We start from the raw sequence: 20061 nt of genomic DNA, 5'->3' as shown, positions 1-20061 counted from the left end.
TTCTAGAGATCAAATAACAAAGATCATAAGGTGGCATCATGGATGATGGCTTGAAACAACATGGAGAGAGCAAAGATTTCACAAAGGTTAAGTGTAGCTACTTGTCAGCCGATATGACTCTAGATTGCTCGATCTCTAGCTACACCTTCCTAAACTTATGATAGAGAAGGCCCATGGTAGATCCCTCCATGTCTGTCATGCGCAAGAGGAAGAAAAGTGGCTTCAGCGGCCTCAAAATGTTCTCCATCTCATCCCAAAACATCTCATCCAAGATCTTGTGCTGGGTGTATTTTATCAAGTTTGTCATCCATGATCTTTCATTCTTTTCCATAGATCATCAACCGCACACAACTTCAAAGAACCCTATAGCCTCAACAGCCTATCTAAGACCATGTATGCATAAGCAAAGCGGGTCTTGGAAGGTCGCACCATGTCAAGCGTGGGGCTCTTATTGTGGAAGAGAGCCAATGTCATGTGCTTCTTGCGAAAGAAAGTGGAGATGCGATTTGCATCAGCCAACACTAGCTGCACCCATATGATAGCTTCCCCACATCTTCCATCAACAAATCCAAGCAATGTGCAGCACATGGAGTCCACACTATGGTAGGGAACTCCGCCTCCACCAAATCTCGAGGCATTATCCTTCACAACTTGTACCACATTCTGTGGTCACACATCTATAATGGCTTGACAAATGTGATTCACCTGTGACCTCTTCTCCCGCTTTCCTTGCATCTATGGCACGTAGGAAGTATGTGCCAAAACATGAGGACACCAATATGTTGATCATATGGCGTCTTCTAATATCAGCCCAACCATCTCATAATATGGTGCTTCCAAATTTCCTCCAATTATCGCACATGTCTCCAGCCTCCAATGCCACATCAATCATTGCCTTCTCCTCATCTAGCATCTTCGTTCACATCTTCTAGTACTCAACCTCCAACCAATCATCACATGGACCCACAATTGCAATTACACAAACCATTCTCTTCCATTGGTACATAAGAACACTGAAGGATATGTTGCACTCAATAAGAGTGCGTGCAATCTCTATCTCCGCAACTCTTTGACCTCCTCCACCCATGAACTCGAGTAAATGCGAGACGAAAGAATCGTTTGTTGATTACCAAGGACGTGTGTATCTGATAAACATGTGCTAGCACCATGCATAGAAGAAGAACTTGCACCTGTATAGGAGCTACTATCATCCACACAAGGCCTCTTTCGGCTAGGCTCTCTTCCCTGAACCGTTACAAATAGTTGTAGAAAACTCCTGTGGGAAGCAAAACGCAGCCAAAACACTGCTATCTAGCAAAAAAGTAGCACTCCACCGCTAACAGAAGGCAAGGAACGTGAAGAAACCGGGAAACCGTGAAGGCCAGGAACAAAACACAGGTATAGATGCTCCAATCTCTACCTCCAACTACTTCACTTGAGGATCAGTTTCGGGAGCTGTTTTGTTTCTGTGGAGACTTTCTGAGACAGGAGTTTACAGATTTTGGAGGAGAGTTATGATCTTTTCAGAGATCCTGAGCTGAGTTTATTTTGTCCGAGACTGTGTTCTTTGCAGTGTTTGCAGAACAAGGAGAGTGTTTTGCCTGTGAGGTGTGATCCTTTCACATGGATTATTTATTTGTTGCTGATTCTTGGGATCTGATTCTACTTATGGAACAGTCTTCTGCTATCAGTGATGCTTTTGAGGACTTGGTCACCACTGCAGTTTATATTCCTACTTCCCTTCCTCATTGTGAGGAGTCTACCTCTGCCTCTCTTTGTGATGCTTCTGAGGATGCCCCTCCCCTTGCCAGTTCTGCAGGTTTGTTGTTTTGGAGGATGGTTTTTTGGACCCAGTGGGATGCTTTGGATCAGTGGTTACTAACCATGCCTAGGGCACACTGATACTTCCAGAGTTTTTTTGGATTTGGATCAGAATCAGATTGGGCTTGTACCAGTCCGACGACATCAATTTTCAGAGGGGGATGTGGAGTCCTTTCATCTTGCGATGCCCACCTTAGTGGCGTGTACTTACGTCCAACATTGGGCAACTCATGGTACAGAGTTTGAGCAGATGCACCCCATCTTTTCTACAGAGTCTTTACATCTTGCGATGCCAATCTTTTCAGAGGATGCTTTTGTACGGCATTTGGCTACTCTTGGTACAGAGTTGGAGCATATTGACTCTATTTCTTTTGAGGGTTCCAGTGAGGAGCAGTTTGCTTCTCCCAGGATTGATTATATACAGGATCTGATCTTGGTTTGTTATGAGGTTTTTCATACCTTCTCCAGGCTGGATACATGACATTCGACTTTGGCGAGTGTTCTTACACTTGGGTTTGGAACCATTATTTGGAGCAGCACGTCGCAACCTACATGGTTGTTTTCTTCCAGAGGAGCAGTGTACCTGGCAACTTGTTCTGTTGCTTTTGTAGTTGAGTTGCTGAGGAGATTGCTTGTGGATCTTTCTTGGTACCTCTTTCTCCAATCTTTTCATCTTTGATCGAGGATGGTGTCTCTGGCTTCTTGGAGTTCACTCAGCATCCGTTGCTGAGAGGGGGTGTTAGACATCATCCCCTTCTTGCTGGCTTCCTGTTTGGTGTCCTATTTTAGCCTCTAGGGCTGACCATGTTAGCTAGAGGGGCTGGTCACCCCTCACATATGTTTTCCCATATTATTCCCCATTTTATGGAGTCTTGGGTATTTTTCCCAGTCGTGGAGGATTTATTCCCTAGTCGGCTGCCTTCATATGGGCATATATATAGTTGGCTTGCATCCCTCATTCTTCACTGCTTGCTTAGCATTGTTTGTTGCAGTCCCTCACATACGAGGTTTTCTCCCCTCTTGCTCGGTCGGGACATGTATTCTTGGTTGATGATATAGAGAGGAGGTTCTCACCTGTGTTTCCTCTCCATCTCTCTCTCTCACTCTCTCCTGTGTTTCCACTTTCCCTTCTTCCGCTGCACATTCTATCACACCTAGCCCTGAGACATGAGCAACAAGGCGCGTGCTCAAGCTAGTAAACTCGCCTCTACAATAGCAGCACCACCTTCCCGTGTGCTCGCCATTGCTCCCTTCATCATCCATGAATGCGTGAATCTTCCAATAGGGATGGGGCTTCCTACACATGGATGAGAGTGCTCACGCGAGAGATAAGGGACGAGGTTGGACGCGAATAGAAGAGAGAGCAAGAGAGAGGAAGGGGTTGAAGCCTGCTGCCTGAGCACTAAGAGAGTGCTCACGCGAGAGAGAAGGGACAAGGTTGGAGGCGAATAGAAGAGAGCGCAAGAGAGAGGAAGGGGCAAAGGCTTGAGCAGTAAGAGAGCTTCACTGCTCAAGCGAGCTTCAGGGAGAGAACAGTAAGATGAGAAGATGAGAGAGGGGGCTCAGGGAGAAAGGGGTAATAGGCTGTTGAGCGCACAAAGGTAGACAGTGCGCATGTGGCAGAATGTGAAAACAATTCACGTCCATATACCAAGCGAGCATTCCAAGAAAAAAATCCCTAATTTTGGAAATTCCTTGAAAAAAGCCCCAATTTTGGGATTTCTTGGCCGTTGCCTAAATCCCATACGCCTAAAGCTAATCTTCACGACCAAATTTTGGGCATTTTTTTATAATAAAAAATTTAATAATTTCAAAATGTGCAGAATGAGTCAGCACGTGAACGTGTGTCCAATTTCATGCTGAAATGCGTGCGACTTTCAACTATGCCGTGTAACCACGGCCCGCATTCTATACGTGCCTTGCCACACCACCTACACCACTATATGTGGACATAGTTATCACAAGCGAAGGTATCCAATGCTTGTGTGAGTATCCACACCCTCTACACTTAGTACTTTCGCCATCCAGAGTTTGTCTAGATCGCCTACTGAGAACGCATGGGTGGATAGCACCATCACATTGTACTTGTCTCAAAATTTTAAATTCTCTATCTATTGCATTGTCTATTGCGCTTAGTTTTTCTATCTATCTTTCTATTGTGCTATATTCTTATGGGACTAGCATTGGATACACTAGTAGAGGACTCTTCAAGTCCACTAAGCACCTATGATTGTTGCTCTACATATGGGACAATATCCATATGTGCTATACGACCGTACGAATTGTGCGGCCTGCCTATTTCCATACGCGGCCTGCATCCAACCTTGGACTAGTGACATGAGGAAGCTTTTGTGCAAAGCTTGCCTTTAATTCACACCCAATTTGGTGGGGTAAAGAGTGAGCTTGGACCACTTTGTCTCTGGCACTTGGTTGAGACAGTGCTACTTACAGTTTGCATTTGGAGAGCCAGCAGAATCTAGAAGTGCTATTGCCTTCATTATGGATTGCTTTGGAAATGTTCCTTCAGCTGACATTCTCTTCTACGAGCTGTGGGCTCGAAGGTAGGATAGAGGAAATTTCAGATTTTGGTCTAGCTTTCTTCAAGGTTCAGGATTTCTTTTATGTTGCAAGCTTTCCTATACATGTTGTGGGACCTCCACTAGAGACTTCCATGGGAACAGGTTCTGTGTAAGGACAGATTCTGGTGGACGAGGAGATTGAGACAAGGAGAGAAGGCTCGCATTTAAACCTCGGCTGTATCTGAAGCAAGTTGGGAATTTAACCTGATAGACTTAGGTCACAGACTGACTGCTTTTTGCATCTTTATGGGGAAAGTTCCATTTGATCATAACAAAGACTTCATGGTAGCTAGGGCTAGTTCTAGAATAAGGGAGGAAATTCTGGCCGAAAGACGTGGAGAAGCAACAGAATCTACTGACTGTTCCGATATGAAACTTGATCTTAGTTCAGCCTTTGACCAGTTAACTCATGATCGTACGAGCGTGTACATTAGATACTCTATAAGAAAAACGGAAAAACGAAGTGCTAGCACTGATAGTTTGGCGTGAGGGCTGAACTATGCAGTGAATCGGGTTAGGCTTGTCCTTAGTGGGACTTTTCTTTGTATCCAACTCCGACCTTTATGTCAGGATGGAATTGGATAGGTAAGCAAGTTACTTATAGGGATTCTGTCATTCCAGTAGCAAGGATCCACTACACGGGCTCTACACTGGCTTAGATAAAATACCACCCCAAGGTATGTTCACTCTCTTACTATCTCCATCGGCTGGCTGTCAAAATGTAAAGTGTCCTCGTGCAGTTCCCCCATAGCCCTACCATAACCTTAGTCTTTTGAAGATTCATGCTCAGGTCTCATCCTCGACTGAAGGAGTGTAATGCATTTAAGTGTCTCTGTAAGAAGTTTGATGTGTGCAACAATAGTGCTTCATCATCCACATACAACAAAATGGATACCGTGTCTCGGCTAGGGTGGACCCTCACCACCCAATCTATCAATGAAATTTTTCAGCCATCTATATATAGAACCCAAAGAGAGCAGAACAGCAGGCCTTATTTAACTCCAACTGCAATTATAGGCTCTCAAAGCCTCTGCTCTGTGCGCGCGCGTCTGCATGTGTGCATGTGTGTGTGTGTGTGTGTGTGTGTGTAGATTAGTGAAAACAGAAATACAACCCACTGGTAGCCACTTAAAAATTTGAGAAAAAGGAAGAGAAGAGGAGCAAAGATATGAGATACAAAGCTCATGAGAAAAAAATGTGATATCTAGAAAAAGGTTTGACATAAGATAGATGTGTCAAGTAGAGCAATTCCATGCACTAAAGTTAGGAGTATCTATACCTGCCAACATCACACCAGACAAACAGTTGTATTAGTAAAGGGAAGGCAGGTGTCAACAAGTCTCTACACGTGTTATTGATGTCACTAAAACTATATGCATTTGGGGTTAAGATTGAGTTAGTACCAGAAAAAATAATGATGAATGGTCAAGTGTGTTGTCAACTAAAAAGAGAATAAGAACTACTCCACTCAATCTTGAATCTTTGAAAAAACATGTAAGAGCCATTGCCACTTGAGTCATAAAATCATTAGGACAATTTAATCCAATTGAGCTAGAAAAAGATAAACTAGAAAAAAGAGGATTAGGAGTTTAGAGCTTGAGTCATTGTATAGTAAAAAGGTGTTAGGCGCATAAAACCATTATGAACAATAGAGACCTTTGATTAATTGAACATTTAGAGTCAAAATGAACTAAAGGGCAACTTAATCAATGAAACTTAGTTTAAATTATGAGACCTAATTGAAAACTAAACCACCTAGGAGAAGATATATCTACAAATGAATGTAATTAAGAGTGTGAGTAAGTGTGTAATTGTATGTATAAGTGTGTAAGTGCATGTCTAAGTGTGCGTAAGTGCGTGTCTGAGTGCACTTGATGACGAGTCCGGCATCGACAAACTACTCCAACACACTTCTATTTGCGGAACTTGTCTTGATACTTGCATTGCATTGGATTATCTACCTGGCAAGCCCTTGGAACTTTGTACAAATTTAAATACTCGAATAATATACTTCAGTATTGAGGGGACGACGCCCAGCAAGTAGAGATAATGGTCCTGGAACACACACACACACACACACACACACACACACACGACGCTACACATATACACACAGCCGAACACGCCTTGGTTTGTCGATCGAGTTAATAAGATTTGGCTCCTCACTAAGACAACCGTCAATGGAAACAAAACCTAAAGAAAATATGGCATAGTAAATTGCCACTCAAATCTAGATTGTTTTTATGGCGATGCTTGCTGGGAGTGCTCCCAGTTGGAGAATTTCTTGCAAAAAGACACATTGTTGCCCTTCTTGTGGTTGTATAAAGGAAATAATGATGCATCTTCTTTGATCTTGTCTGCAGACCAAAAGTTTCTTTCAATAAATTTCACATTCTCTTCAACTCAGATTTCTAGGGTATTTCGTCTCTAGATTTTTTTGGCTCTTTGGCTGCTGGCCTTCTAGATTGGATCATGCACAACCCTTCCTAATCCAGACTAGATATTGGGCTTTGTGGACAATATGGCATGCAAGAAATCAGTTGGTTTTTCAGTCCGTAAGGATTGCACGCTATCACTACTTTCGTCAATCCTTGGGTCAATCTTTGTTGACAGCATCCATCTAGATCAGGTCGATGATGGCTAGTTAGCTTTGTTTCTTCAGTGCTTCTAACTTGTGTGACTGCTCTTTAAGAAGTTTGCCTCTTTTTGAGAACTTCTTTCTCTGTGCAACAAAGCAAAAGAACATCGCTTTCTACAAACAAAAAAAGTGTAATTGATTGAGTGAGTGAGTGTGAGTGTGAGTGCGCGCGTGCGCGTGTCTGTGTGTATGATCGATTGAGGTGTGTGTAAGATTCCTCCTCAACCTGAATAAAGAAAAAGCTTTTACCTCGATCTCCTGTAATCATTCCCTATTTCAGAATACAAGAAATTATTATTTTTTCCTAGAGAGAAGAAAAATTCTAGACAGAGATAATTCAATATTGAGATATTTTTAGATATAAAAATTCTCCTAATATCTAAAATATATTTCCCTGAAACAAAAGTTCAAAATAAATTCTCCAATGTGAATTAAGAATCAATTAAAAATGATATAAGGAACCTTAGTCTAAGGGTCTAGATTTTTAGAAATTTCTGGATTATGATCTAATTAAGGTTCCTATGGGTCAATAGCATTAATCCAAGTGTTGGAATGAGATAAATCCAATGAATAAAAGAAAATACCAAAAAATGAGTAAATGCTCACATAAGATGAAGAGTTGACTAAGTACAAGGTTTATTAGTTAAAAATTAAGAGATACTACTAAAAAAATGAGATATTTAGAGAAATGATAAATTTTTGACACCTTGGTATAAGGAGAGGGAAACCTTTGAGGTAGGCGCCTCCTTCACATGTGTGGGAGGATTTTTAATTCAAAAAACTTGTGATATTTTTATCTCTCCTCTCTCCTGGATCAAACTGGATCAAAAAGAGAACCCAAATTGGTCCAAATCTTGTCCAAATTCAGTCAAACTGGTTCAAATCTTGTTCAAATTCAGTCAAACTGGTCTAAATCTTGTCCAAATTTAGTCAAACTGGAGCTGAAAATTTTTAGAACCCAGTTGGACTCAGTTAGTGGTCTCTCTCACCTATAAATAGACCCTCATTCTTTTGTATTCTCATCTGTGAGCTATACCATGCCAGTATTACATTAAAATAATCATATTTTTTATTATCCCTTAAAAATCCTCTACTTTTGGGGAGCTTGGAGCTTCTCTCTCTCTTCAACAACTCTTGGAGCTCTCTTCTCCACTTGCTAAACCAATTGATTGGTTGGGATCTTCACTTCTAGAAAAAGAAGTAAGCTAATCCTTGAGAGGTAAGAATGAATTTTATGGTTTTTTTGTTAATATTCTCAAATAACTTCTCTTCTCAACCTCTCTCAAGCTTCAGAAGTTTTTTAATTGTTTGTTTTAAATTCAAATCAAGCTTTCTCTAAGAATTTTAATGTGTAATCAAGAAAAAGTTAATCTTTATGCTTAATTAGAATGCTTTCTTATGTATATCTCTCAAAAAGAATAGTCATTCTTATGGCTAATTCTTTAGCAAAAGAATGCTTCTCATTGATAAATTCTTAATTCAAAACCACACTCTAAGCTTGTTAAACTACAGAATAAGAAAATGATATTTTTATGCTTTTATGTTAACAAAATAATGGTTAATTCTTTAAGATTATTTATAAGTAGTTAAAAACTACTTTAATTGATTCTAAATAGGAAAGAGATAATCCTATCAATTTGAAAAAAGAAAAATAATAAAAATAGCTTAATCTAGTAGAATAATCACAATTAAGTTTATGATTATAATTAAATTATGATTTAAATTCATAGTTTAGATTTAAGCTTAAGAACAGATCTTCTATCATATTTACATTACAATGTTTTATTCTTTTAAAAAAATTAAAAATTATCAGTAATAGCAGCGAAGCTATAACAAAACTTTTAGAAAATAATATATATCTTATTTTTATGCATAATGCTAAAAGAGGACTTCCTACCATATTCTAGGACTGGACATCCTATGCAAAAAGAATGATTTTCATCATATTCATGTGAAATAAAATTTTAGTATTTATGCATAAATATTTATTTTTTTTTTAAAAAAAAAATTGATAAATTTATTTTTATACGAAAAGAGGAATTCCCATGATAATTGAGATCCAAGTAATTAAATAGTAAAAGAGAAATTTTTGACATATTTAAAATAATAGATATTTTTATTTAATTTAAAAAAGATAAATTTTAGATAAATTTATTTTATGCATAAGAAATTTCCATGATATTTGAAATTCAATCATTTAAATGCAAAAAGAAGAATTTTAAGCATATTCAAAAAATAGATATTTATATTTAATATTTAAAAAAAGAATTTTTATGGTATTTTACGTAGAGAAAGGTTTAAATTAAATTTTGGTAACAAAAGAGGAATTTTCACCATAATTTCACCTAGAAACTTAGGGTTGATAATTAAATTGGTAGAAAGAATATTCCTAGATATTTTATGTGGATAAATCACCAAATTGATATTTAACCAAAATTAGATTAATAGAAGAAGAGTATTTTTATAAAAATCTAATATTCTCATATAGAATCATTTCTTAATCTATTATCATTAGGAAGGAATGAAATTCATAAAGTGGAATTTTCCTTACGGTTAGAAGTTCATTAGATTTTTATCTAAAGAAAATCCTTAGGAATCAAAGTTAGAAGTAAACCGAATAATTTTGGTTAAACCACGACTGTGAGAGGAGCGGCCAGTAAACTACTTGCCCATCTCTCGAATCTGAATCAAGCAAAAACCTCGTGACCAATTCTAATTCTTGACACAAAGAATAGACTACCATTGAATTAACATAGTTTTTCCTTAACCAAAATCACCAAGAATCTAGTTGGAAATTCAGTCAAATGATAAGTAGATTACCTTGATGAGAGATCATTGATTCTCAAATGATAAGTATTTATTTTTCGAACCTCTTAAGTCTTAGGATCTCGTTGATGAGATCAAAATAAAAATTTAATAATGTATTATTTTTGGCAGAATTATGAGGCGAGGGAAGCGTGGCCAACAGCATGATCTTTTCACTGATGAGGAAGAGCTTGACCCCGACGTTCGCAAGGCTCTTCACAGAACTCAACGAGGACCCTTCGAAGGTGAAGGAGAGAACTTGGGCGAGGCTATGGAGAAGTGGATTGAAGCCATGGAGGAATATTTTAATGTCACCGGATACAACGAGAGGAGCAAAATGGCTCTCACTAGACTGAAGATTGTGGAAACAGCCAAGGTGGCATGGAGAAACCATTGCGATTCCTCAAGTACTCACCACCACTAGACGAAGAGCAACTTATGGCCAAGTTCATTCGAGGAATGAACGAACCTTTAGACACCCTCGTCAAGAATGCCAAGCCAGTTTCCATGGTTGAAGCGGTAAGAATGGCAAAGGACTTCGCCAAAGCCTTCATCGTTAAAGTCCCGCCAAAGCCAGGTCCCTCATCCTTCAAGAGATTCTAGACACCGAGAAGTTCTTCCAACCTTCCGCCTCCAAAGAGACACCAAGGTCCCAATCCGAATCTGGAGTTTGGAAGTTTCAGAAATGAAGGAAGACCTTTTCCTCGAAGCTCCTTCTCAAGAACTCCGACTCTTTCAAGAATGCAGAGGGAAGAGCCTCGAAGTGAGAACAGGTGCTTTGGATGTCAGGGGTTTGGGCACCAGCTCAAGGATTGCCCATCTTCTTCTACGGGCCAAGGAAGCCAAAGTCCCAGAGTTCAAAGACAGACTCCTTCGTATCAGTCAAATCAGGTCTCCCTGCGCCAAAATCAGGGCAACCCAAGAAGAGTGCCAGCTCAACCTACAGCCTCCGTGCAAAGCAGTCTCCGAACTCCCTCCCAGAATTGGGGAAAAGAGAGAATTCCACCTCAGACTGCAGCAGCTAGAGCCGTCACTATAGCTGAGGAAGTGGAGGAAGAAAAAGGACAGATCTATGCCGCAATTGAGCATTAGGAGAATAATCGTCAATTTTCAGTCCTCTAGACTCCAGCAGAGTACCAGTACCAGGGTAAGTAATTCAAGCTTTTGATTGATTCAAGCAGTACTCATTCTTTTATTTCCCCAGGATGTCTGCGTAAGTTAGTCCTAAATCAAAAATCAAGCAAACCTATGCAAGTGGAATTGGCCAATGAAAGATTCTTTTCACACAGCTTGAGACAGACCTTATTCAGTTTAATCTAGATGGGAACGTGACAGAGTGCCAGTTCAGAGTCCTACCTTTGGGAATCTATGATGGAATCCTTGGAATGGATTGACTCCATAAGAATCAGGCTGACATTCATTGTCACAATGGAACCATCTCTTTCCTTGACCTTCACGGGAATAAAGTTCAAGGAACTGGAATTTCCGGATCCCCAGTGCTGCAATTAGTTAAGGCTTCTAAATTATTAAAAGGGCTCAGAAAGAGGCAAGCTATTTATGTCGTTAAGATGAATCCGGTAGATATAAAATGCAAGACAAAAGAACCAGAGTGGTTAAGTGAGTATGCAGATGTGTTCCCAGAAGAGCTGACTAAGATGCCTCCGTCTCGCGAAGTAGATCATGAGATCGAGTTAACCCCCGGAGCTCAGCCAATAGCCCAGCGTGCATACAAAATGCCAGTCCCTCAAGCCATAGAACTTAAGGAGCAGTTAAGACAACTGTTAGAGCAAGGATTCGTCAGACCTAGTGTCTCACCTTGGGGTGCACCCGTTCTCTTTCAGAAGAAGAAAGATGGAACGTTAAGACTCTGTATTGACTACAGAGGATTGAATCAATTAACAATTAAAAATAAGTATCCTCTCCCTAGGATTGATGAACTTCTGGATCGGTTAAGTGGGACCCAAATGTTCACAAAGATAGATCTCAAATCCGGGTACTACCAGATCAGAATCAAGGAACAGGACATCCCGAAGACAGCATTCAATACTCGCTAAATCTAGAATTTTTATGGTATTTTAAATAGAGAAATGTTTAAATTAAATTTTGGTGACAAAAGAGGAATTTTCACCATATTTCCACCTAGAAACTGAGGGTTGATAATTAAATTGGAAGAAAGAATATTCCTAGATATTTTATGTTGATAAATCACCAAATTGATATTGAACCAAAATTAGATTAATGCAAAAAGAGTATTTTTATAAAAATCCAATATTCTCATATAGAACCATTTCTTACTCTATTATGATTAGGAAGAAATGAAATTCATAAAGTGAAATTTTCCTTACGGTTAGAAGTTCAGTACATTTTTATCTGAAGAAAATCTTTTAAGAATCAAAGTTAAAAGTAAACCGAATAATTTTGATTAGACCACGACTGTGAGAGGGACAGGCAGTAAACTACTTGCCCATCTCTCGAATCTTAATCAAACAAAAACCTCGTCACCAATTCCAATTCTTGACACAAAGAATAGACTACCGTTGAATTAGCATAGTTTTCCCTTAACCGAAATCACTAAGAATCTAGTTGAAAATTCAATCAAATGATGGGTAGATTACCTTGATAAGAGGTCATTGATTCTCATTAAGAAAATCTGGATTAAGAGAAAAGGGTTTTGTGGAACCAATCTCGAACCGGGAATTCTACTTGCATAGAACCTCTATTTTCTTTAAAGAACTGTTTTACGCCAGAATGCTGGAGGAAGCATTTGATATGTGATTAACTAAGAAGAGACTCGTTGCAACAGCTAGCGGAGAGTCGTCGAGGGATGTCGCTCGCGGCAAAGCTTGCCGAGGTCTTGAACAACCTCAGTATGCTTCTGGTACGATGGGCGAGGACCGACAAAGCGGTCTCTAAGTAAAGTGCTAGGACACCTAAGTAGGATTCTAGAGGGTTCTGACCACGTGATGCACCGGCTCGCTGTTGCTAGGACACCCATGCGTACGTCGAGGAAGATACGAATGAACCGAAAGAATGACTTTTGTGAATGGAATTTTGATATTGGATCTTGTTGGTTGACCAACTGGTCTTCAACAAAGAGTCCGGATGATATATTTTGTAAGACAATGGTCTCAATATTTTTCAAGATTATGATTAGTAATACGATGATTTCATTGAAAGATTGTTTTAAAGACAACCGAATCTGTTATAATGGTAATTTCATGTTGGGTGTGTAAGTGGTGCCAGCTAGGGAGCCTGGGAACTCTTTTCCTCGGTACCCGGGCAAAACATAACCAAATTTTTATGAAGGAATCCCACCAATACAGTGATTGGGCAGTTGGCTAACCCATGGACCGGTTGGGGTTAGGCTGGATCAGGAGATTCCTGCGATACAAATAATTACGATTAAGTTACGTTAGTTAGATTAAATCCTAGAAGACCCTTGTTCTGTGGGAGGGAATCAACGGCTGTACCTTGCTAAAGGAGAAAAAGCGGTGATTCTATGGACCAAGTGCAAGTCTCTTCTTTGATCTGACCATGTGACTTTCGGGTTCGGTCGGATCAGTTTGGTAAGTTAAGACTTTGAGTTAGATCAATTCTCCCGTTAGATGATTTTCATGGTGGAATCGCCCGTGCCTTCCGGGTGAGGGAAGTTTTTATGGGTTCGGTTTCGGAGGAACCGCCGGGCTAGTCTCTTGTCCGGATATCCGTGGGCGAGGCCCCGAGTGTGGATCCCTACCCCGCGCAAGAGGCTAACGCTGCTTTCGCCGCCAGGGCCCTCGGAGGGGGCGGGGTCTCACACTGTGTGTGTGTGTGTGTTTTTTTTTGAGAGAGTGTGGTGGAGGCTCGCTTTGCGACATTGCGACATGATTGCCTACGACTTTACGATCTGCTCGCCTACGACTTTGCACGCCTGCACCCTTGCTCGCGTGTGACTTTACTCGCTTATTCGCTTCGGAACCTGCTCGCCTACGACCTGCTTGCTGAGTCTCTTCAATCTGCTCGTCTGTTCGACGTGCGACTTGCTTGCCTCCTCATCTGCAACTTGCGACCTGCTCTCTACGTCTTCCGTCTTGTTTCTTGCGTTTTTTCCTGTACTTTGTGTCTGCTTCTTGTATCCACTCGATTTCTACCTTTTGTTTCTCCTCTCTGTACATCACCTTCTCATTTTGTGTGTGTGTGTGTGCGCGCGCGCGCGCGTGTGAGAGAGAGAGAGAGAGAGAGAGAGAGAGAGATATATTAAGCGTCTACTAAAGACCCAATGGGCCTATGAGACCAAAGTGATACAATTATGTCCATGGCATATCTCATGATGGAATGGAAAATAAAATAGAAAGAAAACATAAATATAGCTCTCTCACTGGGGTGATACAAAACTGTCCATGGAAACTCGTCATGGAAAACTAAGAACATAAAAACATGGGAGAAACATCAGCTCCGAGTAGATGGTTTTTGTACCACTAGTGATCTCTGCAATCATGGCAGCTATAATGCTATTTATGAAAGAAAAAGGAATCAAGAAACGAAGAAACGACATTTCGAAGTCAACACTCTAGGGGTGCTCCATAACCATGAAGATACTCAGTTTGTTTATGATGTGCTGCATAATGAGTTTGAACATATTCAGAGAACTTGGGATAAGCCTATACCTACTTTCAAATACAAACTCAAGCTACCTTGTGTGGTCTCGCCAATCAAAAAATATTTGCAAAATGCAATCACAGTGTTCTTTTCGGGTAGAATGCCCACGAAGTGATGTTGCACAATGACTTCAATCTTTACTAGGTGGCAATTATGTGGAGGGAGTGTATTATGCAGATAAAGGATTTTATGAAGTGCTGCTCATCGAAAATCAATATAAGCTTCAGATGCTGGAAAAATCGCCATTGTACTTTGGAAATCAAATGGTGCATATCTTACTATGGACACCCACGAAAGATTATCAAGGACTCATCAAACATAGATGCCGAGTATGGGTGGAAGTAGTCAACTTTCCCAATTAGGGCTTGCTGCTTCTCTTGGCATTGTCATATGCCCACCTCGTCCTTCGGGCAGTAGGAACAGGTTTTGTATAAGTTGGGACATGACTCAACCCACGCCCTCGTCCATTGCAGTGGAAGTAGATGAGGTCCATATGGGTGAAGCTTACTATGAGTTGAAATGGGGTGTATTTGCCGGTGCATGTTACACGTGTGGTAAATTTGGTCATATGGCCACTCAATGTCCCACTGTGTTGTATCCTCCACCGCCTGTTGTGCGAGTTTTCTTGCAAGAACATAATCAGAATGAGTTCGTAGGGAAAGTAGGTCACTTTGTTGGTTATGGCATCTTTTATGCAAGTCTGGGTGCATATTCAGGAGTTGCCTTGTTGGTCAGACATGAGTTACAACCGGTTTTAGCACATAATGACCCGGATGGTCGCTAGTTGGTGGTTCAATGTCTGATTAATGCTGAGATGTATGAGTTTGGAGCTCTTTATGCGCCAACTGCTTCAGCTAAGAGAGCAACATTATGAGCGAAAATTTGTGATTACCCTTGGCTGCATACTGCTTTGTGTGGGGATTTTAACAATGCTGCTCAGCAACGGGATAACTCATCTGGTCATTCGCATATGTTAGCTTCTGAGAGGTTCCGTTGGAATGCAATGATAAATACTTTACAAGCTATTGATTTGAGAACATGACATTTTCCACCACATGACTTTTTCTCAATATCGAGCCCACCTGGATAGATGGTATTTATTACATGCAAATCAATATGATGATTTTAAATGCAAAATTTGTGTTGATCACTCACAAGTATTGTCTGATCATGTACCATCATGGATGGGGCTATACTTTGAACTGCAATTGGATGATCGCCCTTTATACTACCGCCGTTTGCTTCTCATCAATAAATGTTACCTCTCGCATGATATTTTCCATAATTTGTTCAAAGAGGTCATTACTCCACTAAAGTTGCAAATGCTAGAAAGTACGGACGTGACTTGGTATCATTTTGTTCAGGGGATCCAACTCATCATTAGAGACTATGGTCACTAGTATATGCATGAAGAAAAACAGAGAGTTCATAATGCAAAAGCAACTTGTCAAGCTCTGGCAAAGCTTGCTTACATGAGGAATCTTTCAGTGTTTGAAGAGGATGATTTATACAATGCAAAACATGTTCTTGCTGAAAATGACAGACATAAGTGGCAAGTCAAAGCCACGCAATGGCCATTCAAGGATAAGGGATTCTTTTCAAAGAATGGGATTTACAAAAATCAATTCTACCCATATTTCTCAATAATGCTCAAAATTCCACTTTTGATAAATATTCATAAATTGAATCATACTAAAAATTCGTCTTTTTCAGGAGCCGAAGACTAAGGGTTACCTTTTTGACACCGTAGTCACACACTTATGTATGCAGCTCCCTTCTGGGCACCAAATTTATCCCCAGCAGATTGGCAACGTATAAAGTGTCCTCAAATCGTGATGTTATCATGGATGATATGCTTCAAACCATCTGACCCCATCAAATCATCCAGCCAGAGTTCGTTGCGGCTCCTATGTTGATGGAGGCCATGTTCCAAATAGTAACTTATATACAAAGGGTGAGAGAGATGGATCAACTTCGACTCCCCTGACTTGCACTACAATCATGACGAGATATAGCGGCCAGAGGAGAGCATTCATTTTGGTATGGCATAGTACTCACGCCTGGTTTCAGGAACATGGATTATAGATGGACCGGCTCCCTTGATTTCAGTATGATCCAAATTCCCCACATATTAGGCTTACGCATGAGGACAGAAACCAGGTGATTCGATACGATCTATTGGGGCTATACACACGTAACACATGGATCACACTGGTAGGCCCATCGCCTACCAAGATGCAGTACCACAAAGATCATTTCCTAAGATTCACAGCAAATGGTTTCATACAGAGATCAGGTCATCTCAATGTCTTCATGTCCCATGCTATGAAGATAGCCATTTGCTAGCTTAGGGTATCATCTCATAGATTGAGGAGAGGGACTACAAAGCTGAGTGGATTCCCAAAGAGGACAAGACATGTAGACTCTATTAGATGGCGGTTGAGTCGGAAGAGCACTATGTTTGCCAGTGCCCAATCTACTATGAGATCAGAGGCAGCTCTAAGCATGGTGAGAGATGCCATTGACAGGTGGCAGAATGGGAAGGCACAGATCATGATGGTCTGGTAGCTGAGCACTTCTCCCAAGCCACATTTTGGCACTCATACTAGTCCATGTGTTTAACACAGCTTTCCTCACGGCTGGTCATACCCATCCTGAGGGTAGGAGATGCTATGGATCCAATGTCATGTTTATGAATATGCCATGGACATTCTCAGAGATTATCCAGAAGAGGCAGCCAAAAAAAGACAATTAGAACCAGAATTTAGGAGCATCAGGTGGACTTGGAGGAGGACTAGGGTGCTGTCGGCTGGGACAAATAACTGTCGGCTGTACCAGAAGACAAGGCGACTTCATGCGCTGAATTTTATGAATAGAATAAGCAAGTCGGCTGGCCAACCAGCAGTCGGGCAGCTCTCCTTGTGTCCAAAGGGCCTATAAAAGGCACATGAGCTCATTGTGTTAGTCATTCATTCCTCTAGGGAATGGGTCCATCATTAGGACAGTTTTTGGGTGTTACCCACCTTTTATGAAGGCAGCCTATGGCTGTAGATTAGGAGTACCCCATATGAATATAATGAATTTCCAGCTCTCTCTCTCTCTCTCTCCTCTCCCTTCTATCTGCGTTTTGCATCAGCATGTTCTAAGTGGTGTTTAGGGCTGAAAGAAGACTCCCCGAGCTTCCACGTGTTACATTGGTATCAGAGCATCAGGCTCAATAAAGCTAAACACTGAATCAGTCCCATATGATGGTGTACAGGTCCAAGGTACAGGAAAGTACACGGATGCAAAGCCCAAGGCAAGGAACACAGAATCAAGAAGAGCTCCCAGGAGGTTTGTTGATGGTGTTCCACAAAGCCAAAGGGGATGGCAATCTTGTGAGCCAGATAGGTTCTCGGGCAACGGTCCCAAGGAAGGATTATCCTTCAAGGGGTGATGTGAGAGTGCCAGACTCATTTCTCAGGAATGAAGACCAAGACAGTGTTCAGAGTCGGGGCAAGAATGAATTGGGGACTAGATGAAACAGATGCATAGATCTTATTCAGAGACAGAGTGGTTTTCGAGACCGGGCCGAGTTTTCGGTGAAAAGGGTTGCCAGAGTTGGATGGTTGACAAAGAAACTCCGGGAATAGAGTGGGATGATGACAGTCATCCGAGAACACGTTGGAATCCCGTCATCAAGTTTAGCAAAGGGGGATGTCATGTGCATGAATATGCCATGGCAATTCTCAAAGATTATCCAGAAGAAGCAGCCAGGAAAAGACAGTTAGAACCAGAATTTAGAAGCCAGAAGAGGCAGCCAGAAAAAGACAGCTAGAACCAGAATTTAGGAGCATCAGGTGCAGAAGAGGCAAGTTTGGACTTGGGGGAGGACCAGGGTGCTGTCGGCTGGGACAAATAACTGTCGGCTGTACCAGAAGACAAGGCGACTGCATGCGCTGAATTTTATGAATAAAATAAGCAAGTCGGCTGGCCGACCAGCAGTCGGTCAGCTCTCCTTGTGTCCCTTTGGACCTATAAAAGGCACCTGAGCTCATTGTGTTACTCATTCATTCCTCTAGGGAATGGGTCCATCATTAGGACAGTTTTTGGGTGTTTCCCACCTTTTATGAAGGCAGCCTATGGCCGTAGATTAGGAGTACCTTTTTGTACCATATGAATATACTGAATTTCCAGCTCTCTCTCTCTCTCTCTCTCTCTCTCTCTCTCTCTCTCTCTCTCTCCCCCTTCTGTCTGCGTTTTTGCATCAGCATGTTCTAAGTGGTGTTTAGGGCTAAAAGAAGACTCCCTGAGCTTCCGCTTGTTACATCCAAATAACTATAGAACTATCATGATTGGTCACACATTGGCCAAGCTTATTTTGGAACATTAGCTGAGTAGATGGGCGGAGGCACAGCACCAAGACATGCAGGATTCAGGAAAGGGCATTCCACATTAGATCATATTTTCACATTGAGGGCCATCATTGAGGAGGGGAGAGCTCACAGGAAGAGTATCTATTGCTGCTTTGTAGATTTCCGAAAGTCATTTCATACAGTCCCACAAGCCTAGCTGACGAGGAGACTACAGGACTTGGAGTCCCAGTGGAGATATTGTCACCATTTGGCCACCCAATTGGTCCACCCGTGCTTTCTCATCATGTATGTACATTGGACACTGGTGTCCATGGCAGTTGTATATAGCGGGGATTGACACCACTCATGTAATACTATGGACTTGGCTTTCTATTGGGACTTCTGTCTTTGTGTACATGCCCGGAAATGCCTGGTGGATTGGTGTTCCATTGGGTCTGGTACTTCATGTACTTGCTTGGAGCACGTCTATTTTGGTATAGTCTCATGAATGGGGATTATCCATACCAATGTTGCATTGCATAGCATCTTTATGTGCTTGCTTGCAATTGAAATTGCATGCTGTTTTCATGCTTGCTTGACTAATGTATAGTTTCGGGTAAGGGGACTCCCACCCGTGAACCGTGCGTGTGAAATTGTCTGCTAACATGGTTATGTGGCATGTGACAGGTGGTAAGTATATGTCATAAACCTAGCCTTAGGAGTTAACACTAATTTATAAGTGAGTGTGTACACACTTCATTAAGTTTTGGGCGACCAAAACTCACTTATAAATTATGACCAGCCCAATGTTCACACACACTCACCGATGTCCCGAGATGGACAAAACCCAATGTCCACCGTCCAGACCTTATCCCCTTTGTACAAAGGGAGTAACCAGTCGTGTGTCCTCTCTAGCTTGCTCCACAAAGCGCCTGCCTGTCACCCAGAGTGGATAACTCACCACCTCACTCCTCTCTCTAGAGGTAGGCGCCTCCTTCATGAGGACATTTGGGCTGTATTTTCTGCACTTTTTTCTTCCCAACTCCATATCCAAGCTTGCTAACGTGTTTCCCAAGCTTCCAAGAGTGTTTCCGGGTGCTAATCACTCTCCTACACACTCCCAATGACTGAAATTCAGCAAAATAGCTCTCTTTATTGCTGTAATTTCTGGTCTTTTTGCTGAATACACAACACGATTGGAGTAAAGCAGGGCTGACCATTGTCCCCTACCCTCTTTGGACTCTAC

General features: G+C 41.3%; 1 protein-coding gene across 1 annotated transcript in view; it reads right to left on the bottom strand.

The window, feature by feature from the left end:
• Nucleotides 1-20061, bottom strand: part of LOC147615379 (uncharacterized) — a 102350-nt gene that overhangs the window by 54482 nt on the left and 27807 nt on the right. The window lies entirely within an intron of this gene.

This window comes from Cibotium barometz, chromosome 40, assembly GCF_041138505.1.
Source record: "Cibotium barometz isolate CiBa-2024 chromosome 40, ASM4113850v1, whole genome shotgun sequence".
Taxonomy (NCBI): Eukaryota; Viridiplantae; Streptophyta; class Polypodiopsida; order Cyatheales; family Cibotiaceae; genus Cibotium; species Cibotium barometz.
This window is presented reverse-complemented; position numbering and strand designations above follow the sequence as displayed.